Below are 14,089 nucleotides of genomic sequence, written 5' to 3'. Positions count from 1 at the left end.
TCATATTGCCAGTATCTCATGTTGAAGTGCCTGGTTTGAGTTCCAGCTTTGATCTGGTCCAGCCTTCCTATCGCAGTTTTAAAATCAGTGAATGGGGGAGATTTCTTTCCCCATTTCATTGTCTGTATTCCTGTTATGTTGCTTTCCAAATAAACAAAACCAAGTGCCTTAATGTTACAACGTTACATTATATGTGATTCCATAATGTGTTTAAATCTTAGCAGTGGAAAGCAGATGAGCAGCTGCCAGTGAGTGGAAATGGCAACAGAAAAACCAATGATGCTGTGGTTATTCAGGGACAGTGCGAGGAACCTTCGTGGCGCTGGAACTGTTCAATGCATTGATTTTGGTTTGCACTTGAAACTAGCCAGGTAGTAACACTGTATAGAACTTGCATAAAAAATGATTAGAAGTAAAACAGAGTTGTGAATAAAACTGATGTATACATGCATGAATGTTAGTATGTTAATTGTGATATTATATTCTTGGTTTACCAAATATTATTATCAAGGGAAACCAGAAAAACAAGTCCAAGTGAGCTCTTATGTTTCTTATAATTGTCTATAGGCTTACAATTCTGTCAATAAAAATTTCAATTATAAGTCCAGAAAAATTAACTGGAAAATGTTAGAATGATTAAATGTTTGAGTCAAAGTTTAGCATCCATGTACACAAGTTCTGAAGATGCTCCTATGAATAGGAGACTCTCTCTTTTTTTAAAAAAAGATTTTATTTACTTTTACTGGAAAGGAAGATATGCAGAGAGGAGGAGAGACAGAGAGGAAGATCTTCTGTCTGATGATACATTCCCCAAGTGACAGCAACGGCCAGAGCTGAGCCAATCTGAAGCCAGGAGCCAGGAGCTTTTCTGGGTCGCCTGTGTAGGTGCAGGGTCCCAAGGCTTTGGGCCATCCTCGACTGCTTTCCCAGGCCACAAGCAGGGAGCTGGATGGGAAGTGGAGCTGCCGGGATTAGAACCAGTGCCCATATGGGATCCTGGCGCATTCAAAGTGAGGACTTTAGCTGCTAGGCTCTTGCGTCGGGCCCCAGGAGACTGTCTTAATAATGTCAATGTTTACTTCAGTCTTGAGTGCCTGCTGACTGCTTTAGTTGTCACTGAAGAATATCTTTGCAGGCCTTTCCTCTTGAGTTCTGTATGTTTTGCTTTATGCTATACTACACGAATATTCCAGTGCTTTCTGGATGATCTACATGTTTTTTATGTGAGTCAGGTTTTTTTTTTTAATCAGGGTTATGAAATGTACAGGAAATTGTTTTACTGAAGGTCAACATGGAAGAGCTTAAGTCTCCGTTAATAATATTTCTATAACTCATGCTTCATAATGGATAAAGGATAAATATGTGACACTTTTAGGATTTTGGGAAAGTTTAGTTCCTCGCCTTTTACTTTTACCAGTTTATTCTTTCCCGCTCCACAATTAATGTTTCATTTTATGACAAAGGATAGTGCCCTTTACAAATGTAAGGATTCCGATTGCTAAATCAGCAAATGAAATTGAAAAATCAATGATTTATTTTGGTTGGCAGCCCATGATGTTTCGCTGTTCATTTGAATCCTATTTGTGTTGATAAGAAAATGCATACTTCGTATAATTTTGTGACATGGTTTCTCCATAAACAACTTTCATTTTTTTCTCAATTTACAATGGTTACTTAATAAAGAATATTATGCAATGATTGATTTAATTAGATGAATGGGCTAGGTGCCACCAATGGAGTACACAATATATTCAAGAAAATGGCTGGTACATACAGAACAAAACATACACAAGGTGATTGCTAAGTCTCTTTCTTTGGAAAGAAAGATAATGACTATCATGGTGTAGTATCCTGAGAGGAGAGAGCTATTCAGTGACACCAACACACCGATACCTACTGATGTCATGTTCTTAATGCCAAAGCTATGTATTGTCCTCATATACTGGGGTGTCTTGTCTTGAAACAGAGCCCTGCAACAATGGTCAAGATGAATCATCATTGAATACAGCTGTCCTAGGTTTTATGCACTCTCAGATCATGCCATATGCAATGATCTCATCTTTTGTGGCAGTGGGGAAACTCCTTAATCCACAGCTGATGTCTTTTTTCAAAAGTTTCAAAATTTCCTTAATTTTGTTGGAAAGGCGGATTTAGATAATAAGAGACAGAGAGAAATAGCTTCCACCTGCTGGTTCCCTCGCCAAACGGCCATGATGGGCTGCAGCTGAGGTAATTTGAAGCCAGCAGCTAGGAGCTTCTTCTAGGGCTCCCACTCTGGTGCAGGATCCCAAGGCCTTGGGCCATCCTCTGCTGCTTTCTCAGTCAGGGAGCTAAATAGGAGGTGGAGCAGCCAGAACATGAACTGGCACCCCTATGAGATGCCAGCGCTTGCAGGTGGAGGATTAGCGAGTTGAGCCATGCTGCTGGTTCCATGGCTGAATATTTTCCTAGTGGGCCAACTTCACTGCTATGTTTTTTCTTTGCTAGGGTTTGGCTTTAGTATGAATGATCTGCATCTCTTTTCATCTTATTCTCCTTAGAGCAGGCTGATAGTCTCTAATCAGCAGGAACCTCTTAGTCCACAGAAGTGAGTGCAATACTACTGATAGTTTTCAGATTCTTCTGAAAGAAACTTCTATATTGCTCATTAGTACAACTTTCTGTTTTCCGGCTTTGTAGTCCTGTGGATGAAGCATCACTCGTTTTTGATGATGAGGCACCACGCTAAAGATGAGAGCATATCAAAATCAGCATTACACTTCTGAAAGAGCAAGGAGTGCTTTGAGGTTCATTTAGGAAAGCTTGAGCAGTTCAAGTTTGGTTGTGTTTCTGTTATGACATTTATAATGACAAGCCATCTGGATGAAAAGTAAAAGTTCTATGAATTAACCAGATGTGTCCAAATACCTAAATTTTCAGCAGAGAAAACTGACTGAATTTTTATGTGAAAATAATGAGCTCCTTCCTTAAGATTCCAAGACTATCACACCCCCAACAGTGTGCCTCATTCAGGGACGATTTAGCCATCATCCCTTGTCTGTAAAGCATTAGTGGTGGGCTGTGGCTAATCGCTGAAGTGTGAGACGTCAGGAGTCGAGCAGTCAGTTCTTGGCTTGAATATCACTTTTCTCACCAGTTAGCTTGGCATCTTTGATCAAATTATGAAACATCTGTAGTGCAGATTTTAACCCTGCCTGCCTTTTATGGCTGATCTAAAGGCACAATGAAGAAACACTTACACCACCGGACATAGCAAATATTAAATAAATATTAGTCTTCATTATTGCAGTACTTATTGGTTGATGGTTATAATAAATAGGTATCTTACAGGTTTATATATTTAATATTCCATATTGTTATTGTATAATATACTTCTACCTATAAAAACGGAAGTTTTAAGTGATAATGGACTAGATAGGTGGCTGGTGGCATGGAAAAGCTAATAAAATTTCAGGGGATATTTTAACCAATTCAAATTTCCAGGAGCAGCAATTGGTGTTAGGGTTTAACAAAACACTTTCCCAAAGTGATTGTCATATGCAGCAAGGTTTGGAACCCCGTGGCTTTGATGATGCAGTAGCTGTGGAATGGGGAGTGGGAGTGAATCTGAAACGTTGTGAGAGTTCCAAACTCAATCTGGGTGTAGAATGTGAGTGACAGAGATCCAAGTACTTGAAGCATCATTCACTGACTTCCAGGAGTTACCTTAGCAGGGAATTGTAACTGCAAGCACAGCTGGGATGTCAGTCAAAGGATACTGTGACTTGGCATGTGTCTTGCCCACTAAGCCAAAGTGTTGCCTCTTGACTCTATTTCTCATAAGAGCCCAGGTTGTGTAGAGCTTCTGGCCCTAAGACTATACCTTGTGGAGTGAGTTGATACATTTCATAGAGAAAGAAGGGAGGGATGGAGGGAATGACAGAGAGAAAGAGAGAGAGAGAGAGAGAGAGAAAGACAGAGAGAGAGAGAGAGAGGAGAGAGAGAGAGAGAGAGAGAGAGAAGAGACAGTTGGGAAAAGACTAAGGGAAAATGAGTAATAAAATTGGAGGCACGACAGTGAATTCAGTTTTGAACACTTTGAATATAAATGTGCCTTTGAGATGTAGCAATGAACACAAGCTTTCAAGAGCTTGTCTAGGTGTCTGATCAAAAGATGTGTACATCATCAGCCTTGTGAGAGTAATTGGGGTTGTAAGAATGGATAAAAATGCCTGGATATAGTGTGGATATCTCTATCTATTGTCTATCTATCTATCTATCTATCTATCTATCTATCTATCTATCTATCTATCTATCTAGAGATTGTATTAAACACAGGCTCTGACAGCACTAAGCAGCAGATTAATTACTAGGAAAAAAGATTCAATAGTCAAGCAATTTGAGAAGACACTGATTCCTTCAGTCAAAATCTGCTTGCGAGCCCCTGAAGGAAAACTTGAAGAGACCCTGTGATACGGCAAGGAAGAGGTCACGGTGGCCCTGGGGAGTGTTTCTTCAGGTTGCTTGCAATGGAAACCTGACCACAAGCAGTGGAGAAGTACATTGGTGGCTGCAAAGTAGGACAATATTTCTCCAGAAAGCTGGGTGGGTGCGAATAGACGATGAATAGGGTAACGGGCAGAAATACTTTCAGGGGACAAGAAAAGGAAGTGCTTGCTCATTTTCGCTTTGTTTTGTTTTGTTTTTCTATTGTTAAATTATTTATGTGCAATTGTAGCCATCTTCCTTTCTAAGACTTGATATCTGTTTTATTTTTTCACGTACTAGGAAATATGCTTTCATTTTGCTCTGACCCATGTCATTTGCACTCTTGCTAGTGGTTCAAGTCGCTGGGAACCTTCTTGCCACGATTTGATGGTTGATTCTCCTCTTGAATATGGGTGAAATTGTTTTCCAGCCCTGTAACCAGATAAGCACCTCCATTTCCTGATTACTGCTCTTCTTGCTCCCGTCTCTGACAAGCCTCCCTGGCAGTATAGGTTCTCAGGACATCCCTTCTCTGTGCAGGCCAGGGTTGGTGCCCACGGCTGCTCTGCCTAACCAGCCTCTTCAGCCAGACTACCATTCTTGCATACACATTTGAATCGTCTTAAAAAAGCATACAGGCGTTTGTCTTTATCTCAGGACTGGAAATCAGAATATCAGAGATAGGTCCCCAGGTCTCAGCATGTGATTCTTATGTATATTGAATGTGCTACAAGTGCTGCCTGGAAATACATCACCTCAATATTTGGGAAAAGCACAAGTAAAAAGTTCAGACTTCCCTGCCCTTCCTCCCATATGCTGCTCCCCTGAATTGAGTCATTTTTAACTTATTTGTTATTCATTTTTACACAGAGAACAGATTTTATATATTTCTTTAAAGATGTATGTGAGAGGTACTCTTGAGAGAAAGAGAGAAAGAGAGAGAGAGAAAGAGAAAGAGATATCTTTCAATTACTGTTTATTGTTTTATTTCCTTATGACCATAATGGTTCGTGCTGGGCTGATCTGAACCAGGAGCAAGGAGTTTCTTCCGCATCTCTTATGTGTGTACAGGGACGCCAGCATTCAGGCCATCTTATGCTGTATCCCAGACGCCCTAACTGGAAGCTGACTCTAACATGGGGCAGCTGGGATTTGAACTGCCCCACTCCCTGTGTGATTTCCAGCATGCTGGGCTGTGTTTTATCCCCTACAGTACAGCGTTGATCGCTTATGCATTGCATTTATGTGATTTTAATGACATAATTATACTTTCCATCTCCCTCCTCTTTCCTTCTGTTTTTCTTTTTGAATGTTTGAAACAACATGTTTTCAATTTAGTTTTGATCAAAGGCTTAATCCTCCATTAAATAAAGTATTCTCCAAGTAGAGAGATCATTGTTTCGCAGGAATCTAGACAATTGCTGTATAATCAAAATTCAAGTTGTTAATTTCACTCATATGCACCCTTTTTTCCTTTTATGTTAGTTACTACTAATCAGAGAAAACATATCATTTGCCATTTTGGTGTGACTTATTTCATTAAGCATAACGGCATCAAGTTTGAAGTATGTCTTAAGCCTAGGAATATCACTCATTTTCCCTGTTCTTTTCTCTGAGGCTTCATGTTCTGTCCTAAGTTCTTCTAGTACATCTGGAGGAAGGAATGCTACACAGACACTAGGCATGTGAGAACAGCCTTAAATTCCCTGCAGTTCATCATCGTTGGGTCAGATTGTTTTGTCTTCCAACTGTGCTTCTGCATGACTGTCCATAACAATTCATAGTTTTCTCTGAACGTTGGAGCTTCATTTTTGATGGTCTGTGTGTCATAGAAAACTTGAGTTGCTTTCCTGCTGTACTCTGTTTTTGTTAGAGTGTTTGCCATAAACTTTGTGATGTGTGAAGTATGAAACCTATTCTCTGTTCAGTCACATATGAGTAGCACTGTTTTATGTGGAAATTGGTACTTTGTGTCTTCTGTACAATTTGAAATGTGTATGTATATATGCAATTCTTATATATATACACTATATATAATATGTATAGTATATATACGTAATTGCTATGTAAGCAAGTTAACAAATTCATACACACATATATATGTGCACATATACATATAGATGCATTGATATTAAGACTATTATTTTTCTTTTTGGTTGTTTATTTGAAAGGGAAAGTGACATAAACAGGGAGAAGCAAAAAGGGAAATGTATTTTCCTTCAACTGGTGCATTCCTGGAATAGCTGTAGCCACCGGAGCTGGGCCAGCTCAAAGCCAGGAGCCTGGAACTCCATTTGGAGTTTTCACAAGTGTAGCAGGGGTATAAACATTTAGGCTGTGCTCTGCTGTCTTCTCAGGCGCTTTAGAGGGTAGCTGGTCTGCAAGCTGAGCTGCCAGGCCTGGAAATGGGACTCCACTAGGAGATGTCACCGACAGCGGATGGCAGTTGAGTTTGTTGCACCGTAAGACCAGTCCCGAGGAATGTTGTTTTCTATAATGTCACTAAAATTTGTTGAAAGAGGACAGAATGATTGTAGGCAGAAAGTTGAGTGCCAAGATAATTCCTTGGAGGGAGATAGGAATTTATGCAGGCAAAGCAAGTGAAGACAGTGTCTAGAAACAATGTTTGAAGAAGCAGAGACTAAGAAAACTAAGAAACACATATTGTAAAGATGTTAACATTAAACCAGAAACACCTGGAAGAGTTACTGTGAAACTGTACCTGGGTTGAGGCCCTGAGGCCAGATGATTTATGTAAGTATTTATAATTAGGAGGGAAAGTGAGCTTGGACTGTCAGGAAGTTTTTTTTTTTTTAATGTCTATTTCCCAAACATGAAATAATATAAAAATCCATGGATAGAAATAGCCTTACTTTTATGAAGAACTCAAGGAATAACATTCCTGGTATAGTTAAATCACATTATGTATGAGAAACAAAAGTTTGCCAAACCCTTAGAGTCTGGCTCTTTCCTAGAAATTTGAGAACAAGTGTTTCATTTGTATCTCAAAATGTAATGTATACCAACAAAATGTAAACCTGCCTTTCTTTGTGACGATCTTCTTAATAAAGGAGTAGTAAAATGTGCTGAAGTCTCAGGGTGAGTTTCAAGGTGAAAATCAAACAGCCAAACGTCCTATGCTCCTTCGAATAGACTTGTTACCTACAGATGAAGAAGACCTTTTTTTTTTTAAAAGATTTACTTTTTATTGCAAAGTCAGATATACAGAGACAAGGAGAGACAGAGAGGAAAATCTTCCATCTGATGACTCGCTCCCCGGGCGACCATAATGGCCAAAGCTGAGCCAATCCAAAGCCAGGAGCCAGGAGCTTCATCCAGGTCTCCCTTGCAGGTGCAGGATTCCAAGTTGGATCATCCTCAACTGCTTTCCCAGGCCACAAGCAGGGAGCTGGATGGGAAGTGGGGTTACTGGGATTAGAACCGGCACCCATATGGGATCCTAGTGCAATCAAGGCAAGGACTTTAGCCGCTAGGTCACTGCACTGGGCCCAAGGAAGACTCTTTTAAAGGGAATTTGACATGTTTATTTATTTTATCTGGGAAACAGCTTCTAAAACATTGACATATTAAAAGGCAAGCAGCTCTTCCCAAGGTGCAATATCCGTATTGTTCTTCATTTGAGATGTTGGTGCTTCCAATGAAGTTTGAAATAAACTCCTATATCTGGCTTTGCCTGTGATCACTGATTTGTTTCTACTATGGAATCCGATTCACCCTCATTCAGTTGCTGGGTGATTACTGCATTTTAGGCAAGTAAAATAAGTCCTAATGACCATATGAAACTCCCAAACTTGAATTGACTTTCATGATAGAACTACTGCTTAATTTTCACTGATGCGCAAGGCAGAAATTTGTGATCAACTGGACAAAAAGTGACACCAGGGCAGAAATAATTGGGTACAGTTCTGCTCATCTGGCAATTCAATTTGGTAGTTTTAAGTCTTAAAATCATTGAAATTAAAAATTAGAAATGCTTTAAATTTGTCCTAGTTCCCTTTAATTGCAATTAAAAATTCCATCGCTGCAATTTATTAAGGATAGATGCCATTAGCTTCTATAATTATTCTATATTTATTACAATAATTATCAACTTGCTATTGTGTTTACTGTTGCATTCATTTAACTACATATGCCCCAGAATGGTTGAATGAAATACTTGCATGTCAGCAAAGACATGTTTAGTATTGGCCTATTGAAACTTCATAATCTGTTGTAAAAACCATTCTGTAATCATTACAAAGTTAATAGTTACGGATGAGTGTTGTGCTGCACTGGTTAAACTGCAACTTGGGGCTCATGCATCCCATAATGGAATGCCTGTGATCAAATCTCACCTCCACTTAAACTCTAGGTTCTTGCTAAGCTGTATCCTGGGAGGCAATGAAGGGTGGTTCAAGGAATTAGGGTATCCTGCCACTCATGTGGGAGACCCAGATGTAGTTCTTGGTTCCTGTTTTCCTCCTGATTTAACCCAGCTATGGCAAGCATTTGTTGAGTGAAAAAGCATTTGGAAAATCTATCTTTTTTCTTGATTATTCTCAGTTTCTTTTGGTTATTCTGCCTTTTAAATAAGCACAAATCAATAAGGAAATCTTTCAGCAGTGATATTTTCATGCTAAAAATGAATAATAATAATTAAAACAAATCACAGATTTAGATTTTATTAGATGGATAACTTAGAACTTATGTTGACACAAAATAATTAGCTTAGAAATGATTACTTATTGTGCCATCTTGGCCTGGGTTGGGCACTCAATCTTTCTGGACACCCGCCAGCTGCTTTGGCTATTGGGAAAGTTGGAACCTAGCTCCAAAACTGGGAATTTAAAGTGCTGGCTGTGACCACGCAGCTGGTGCCATCTTGGTCTAGGTGGCTAGTGTGCCAAGGATGAGGCAAATGTAACATGTAGGTGAGAAATGAATCCTGAAGGACTACAAAATACAGAGTCATGTATTTGCAGGTAAATGAGGAGATTGAGACCTGGTGGTGTGGAGGGGAGAGACCAGAAAATCTATACAAGTCAGACAGAGGCACCAGCCCACATTGGAGTCTTGAGTTAGGCTTGTTAGCATGGAACCTGGTATATGTCAGTCCCTGCGAAATAGTGCCAAAGGCCTGTCTGGCAGGGCTGGATCCCAGAACCTGACTATTGAAACAGGGGACTGTTCACTTTAGGAAGGGCCATGACATTAACCAGCAGGCAGGCAAGAGAACCAGGCCCATGGGTATATTCCATGGGGTATTTGTGGGTGCAACCCAATAGAAGCACAAATCCTGCTGGTTAGGTTAATGGGTGGGGTCCTGTGAAAGTGCAATTTCTGCTGGCAAGCCCAAGAACTTTGAACGGGAACAGGCCTGGCTGGGGAAGTAAGAAGACACTCCAGCTGGGTTGAGTTTCCCATCAGTGAGCATGAGAGCTGGATTGAGGGTAGCAGGTTGGGCGGGACATGACTACAGTCTCCCTCAGCATGGGTGTCTAGCGAGCCTGGGGACTAGACTCATCTATTCTCTAGTACCCACTGGTACTTGTGAGCCCCAGGGTGGGTGTAGAACAGGCTGGGCTAGGTTTTGACTCTCGCTGAACCACGTTGAAAGCTGTGTCTGGGCACGGACTAGGTGTGGCTGGACTGCAACATGCAACATTAAGAACCAGAATGGATATGGACTGGTTGAACAAGGCGATTGTCTCTACCAGGACAAGAGGTGGTCTAAGCCAACCTGGGCTAAGGACCCACTGGTGTGCATGAGATTGCCACTGGGAGGAGACCGGACAGAGGATCTTGGGAAACTCTTTTGTAGGGATGCAGCCTATGCAGGTGAGTGCAAGAGCCAAGTCAAGGAGCAGGCTTGATTATGCCAGATTATAGTACCCACCAGCACACATGTGGGTCAGGTCTGGGGACAGACCTGGCTGGGCTAGTTCATAACATTCACTGGCAGATCCAAAAACCAGGACAAGGTGCAGGGTGGCAAGGTCAGGCCACAACACCAGCCAGTTCACATTAGGGCTACACGATAGTGGATACTAAAGTGAGGTGAGCCATGCTAGCCTAGAGCTAGATGATGCTGGGTCCATGAGCCCTGGGGGTGGGTTATTCAGCTGGGCTTGGGTCACCTGGCCCGGGTCCTGGGTCCACCTGCAAGGTAGGTGCCAGGTTTGTGAGGCATGCAGGTGGGTTTCCAGTAGGGATTGGGTCACCTGGCCCAGGTCCTGGGATCTGCCTGCATGGCGGGTGCTGGATCCTGAGGGTGGGGGATCTGGTGGGACTTGGGTTGCCAGACCCTGGTCCCGTGGCCTGCCTGAGCAGCAGGTGCTTGTTTCGTGAGCCCTGTGGGTAGGGGACCCCACAAGGCTCATGTCCCCTGGTCCTGGTCCTTGGTCCCGCCCATGAGTAAAAAAGGCACAGCTGTGGATGCAGACCCTGATGCACATGGAGGATATGGCAGTCCATTTGGTTCCACTGCAGAGGAAGGAGAATGGAGCAAAGTGTACCAATCACTTTGCAACAAAATTCTGAATGAATGGAGACTTGAAATCGATTACATCAGCCGATGGGCATTGGAAGGATTGCATCACCCTTGGGTCAGTGAAATCGACAGCATTGCAGAGCTATCCAAACCACTTGGTCAGAACCCTCAGAACATTATAGCTGGACCCTGGGTTGATGTCTGGTGGTGGTTCCCCATTCCTGGGTGCTGGGACATTGGGAGGCCGGGTGTGATTTCCCCTTTTGTTTTACCCCTTCTCTCAGAGACAAGAAGAAATGGAGAATTAGGAGGCAATGATTTCACCCACTTTCCACTAATCCTTGATCCTTCCCACCCTGGTCAACCCTGTAATTACCATCAAAGAAGTAAAACATTAAAAAAAAGAATGCCAAAAAAATGATTACTTATTTTTGAGGAAAGATTTCAGTTCTTAGGTAAATTCTTTTTTGAAGATTTACTTATTTATATTGGAAAGGCAGATATACAGAGGGGAGAGACAGAAAGATCTTCTGTCTGGTGGTTCACTACCCAAGCGGCCACAATGGCTGGAGCTGAGCCAATCTGAAGCTGGGAGCCAGGAGCTTCTTCCGGGTCTCTCATGTGGGCGCAGGGGGCCAAGGCTTTCGGCTATCCTTTATTAATTTCCCAGGCCACAAACAAGGAGCTGGATGGGAGCTGGGGCCAGTGGGACACGAACTGGCACTCCCATGGGATTCTGACGCATGTAAGGTGAGGACTTTTTCCACCAGGCTATCATGCTAGGCCCAGATTTTCTTTGTTTCTTTTTTAACTCTGCAGAAGTATTTTTTTTGTTAGTGAAGGAAACAATGAAGCAAATTACCTGTTTATCTCCTTCTCAGTTTCCCTAGATATTGACTAAAGCTTTCTTTGCGTCTAGCCTGGCCAACAGAAGCCTTGTGACCTTCAAACACCACCAGTCTGAACTGAGGAGTGCTGATGCAGATTTTTTTGAAGCATCTGTAAAAACAGATAGCACCTGTCTTATTAATATTGATAATCAATTGAATTTCAAACTGAAATTATGCTGTTAGATTGTTGTATTGGTTTAAATAAGATGAGCACATGTACACATATAAGGAACAGGAATCAGATAGGAATCTGAAGGTCTTTAAAGAATTTTGCAGTATTTCATGTTGAAACTATTTATTGAATTATTTCATGTGTTTCAAAGGTATAAGAAAAGATAGAAAGAGATCTGTCATCCACTGGTTTATTCCCCAAATGTCCAAGAGGGAGGGATGGGCTAGACCAAAACTGAGAGCCAGGAACTAAGTACTTGATCTAAGTACTCGAATCCACTGCCTCCCAGAGTGACCACTAGAAAGAAGCTGGAGCTGGGACTGCAGTAAATACTCAAATGCTGGCACTCGGGCATAGGGTGTGGCCATACTCAGCTGTCTTAGGACTATGCCTGCACCAGGAACCTGCATTTACTTTAACTTTCTAGATTGTTATTGGCATGTTTTGTTTGAAGAGGTGAATAGTAACATGATTCATTTTTTTTTAAATTAACTACGTTGCATTATGTGACATAGATTCATAGGCTCTGGGATTCTCGCATCCCCTCCCCGTATGCCCCGTCCCCTTGGTGGATTCCTCCACCTAGCTGCAGTATTACAGTTCAAATTCAGTCAAGATTCTTTTGTTGCAATCATATACCAAGCATAGAGTCCAGCATCTTATTGTCCAGATAAATTCAACGGTTTCTTGGGGAGACCTTCTCTGGTCTGAAGGTAGAGCTGGCAGAACAACATGATTCATTTTTAAAGAGACCATTTGGCTTCTTTGGGAAAAGAAGGGGGAGTGAGATCAGTTTAGAAAAATCGAGGCAGTGTATAAAGAACATGTAACAGAAGCAATAAGACGGCTGATGACTGGTCCACAGGAGACCTGGTATTTGGCCCAAGAATATCCTATGTGTATCTGTGAAGATGCTTGGGGTGAGATTAGCATTTAAATTGCAGACTAAGTAAAGCAAATTGCCTTTCCCAATACTGGATAATCCTCATCCCATCATTTGAAGATCTGAATGCAGCAAAAAGGCCAGCGCTTCCCAAGTGAGAAGGAATTCATTCCATCTGGCGGGCCTCAAACTGAGACAATCAGCTTTTTTGGTCCTTTCAGACTCAAACTGAAACATCAGCTCTTCCTGGGCTTTGGGTCTTTGGAATGGAACTAAACTGTCAACTCTCCTGGGTTTCCAGCTTGCTGACTCATCTTGCAAATCTGGAAACTTTGCTGGCCTTCATAGTCCCGTGAGCCAGTTACTTGCCCTCAGCATTCTCTAGAAAACAGATGCCATAGCATGTGTGCGCAACTGGGACTCCATAGCTACAAGGTTCCACATCCTGAGACTCAGTGTGGAATGAAAAGGCTTATTAAAATTTGCATCTGCACTGAATTATTTTTTTCTTTCAAGTTTTGAGTTATTTATTTAAGTTTTTGGAAGGCAGCATGGGACAGGAGAGGTTTCCCATATGCTGGTTCACTTCCCAAAGTCCTGGAAAAGCTGCACCTAGCCCACCTGAAGCCAGGAGTCGGAGATTCCACCTAGGTCTCTCTGCCAGTGGCAGAGAACAAGTACTTGACCGTTACCAGCTGTTTTCCAAGTTGTTCATTACAAAGAAGCTGGGATCAGAAACAGAATCAGAACTGGGAATGGCATTCACTTATGGGATGCCATGATGTCATAATTAGGCCGAACACTTGCGTCCCATGCCGTTTTCTCTTTATTGTCTAAGCAATGTAACAGTGTAACAGCTATTTACACGGTGTCTGTATTTTAGATAATGTAAGTATCTAGAGATGATTTAAAAGAAATGAGGATTGTATGTGTATAAAGTTTATTCAAATGTCATATGTGAATACTGTAAATATTACGTCATTTTCTGCAAGATATACGGATATCTGCAGATTTTAATATCTGGTATCCGGACACTAACCCCTTGAGACTACAGAAGATGACTGTGTGTGCATACCCTCTTGCTTCTGCTCCTCTGAGGAAATTCCTACCAACATAAGAAATAATCTAGAATGTTCTTCTCTGGTAAATACTGTCTACATTTCCCTCCACTGACCTAATTTATTATG

Source organism: Ochotona princeps, chromosome 18 (genome assembly GCF_030435755.1).
Source record: "Ochotona princeps isolate mOchPri1 chromosome 18, mOchPri1.hap1, whole genome shotgun sequence".
NCBI classification, from domain to species: Eukaryota; Metazoa; Chordata; class Mammalia; order Lagomorpha; family Ochotonidae; genus Ochotona; species Ochotona princeps.
The sequence above is the reverse complement of the archived record's forward strand: the minus strand, read 5'-3'. Positions refer to the sequence as shown.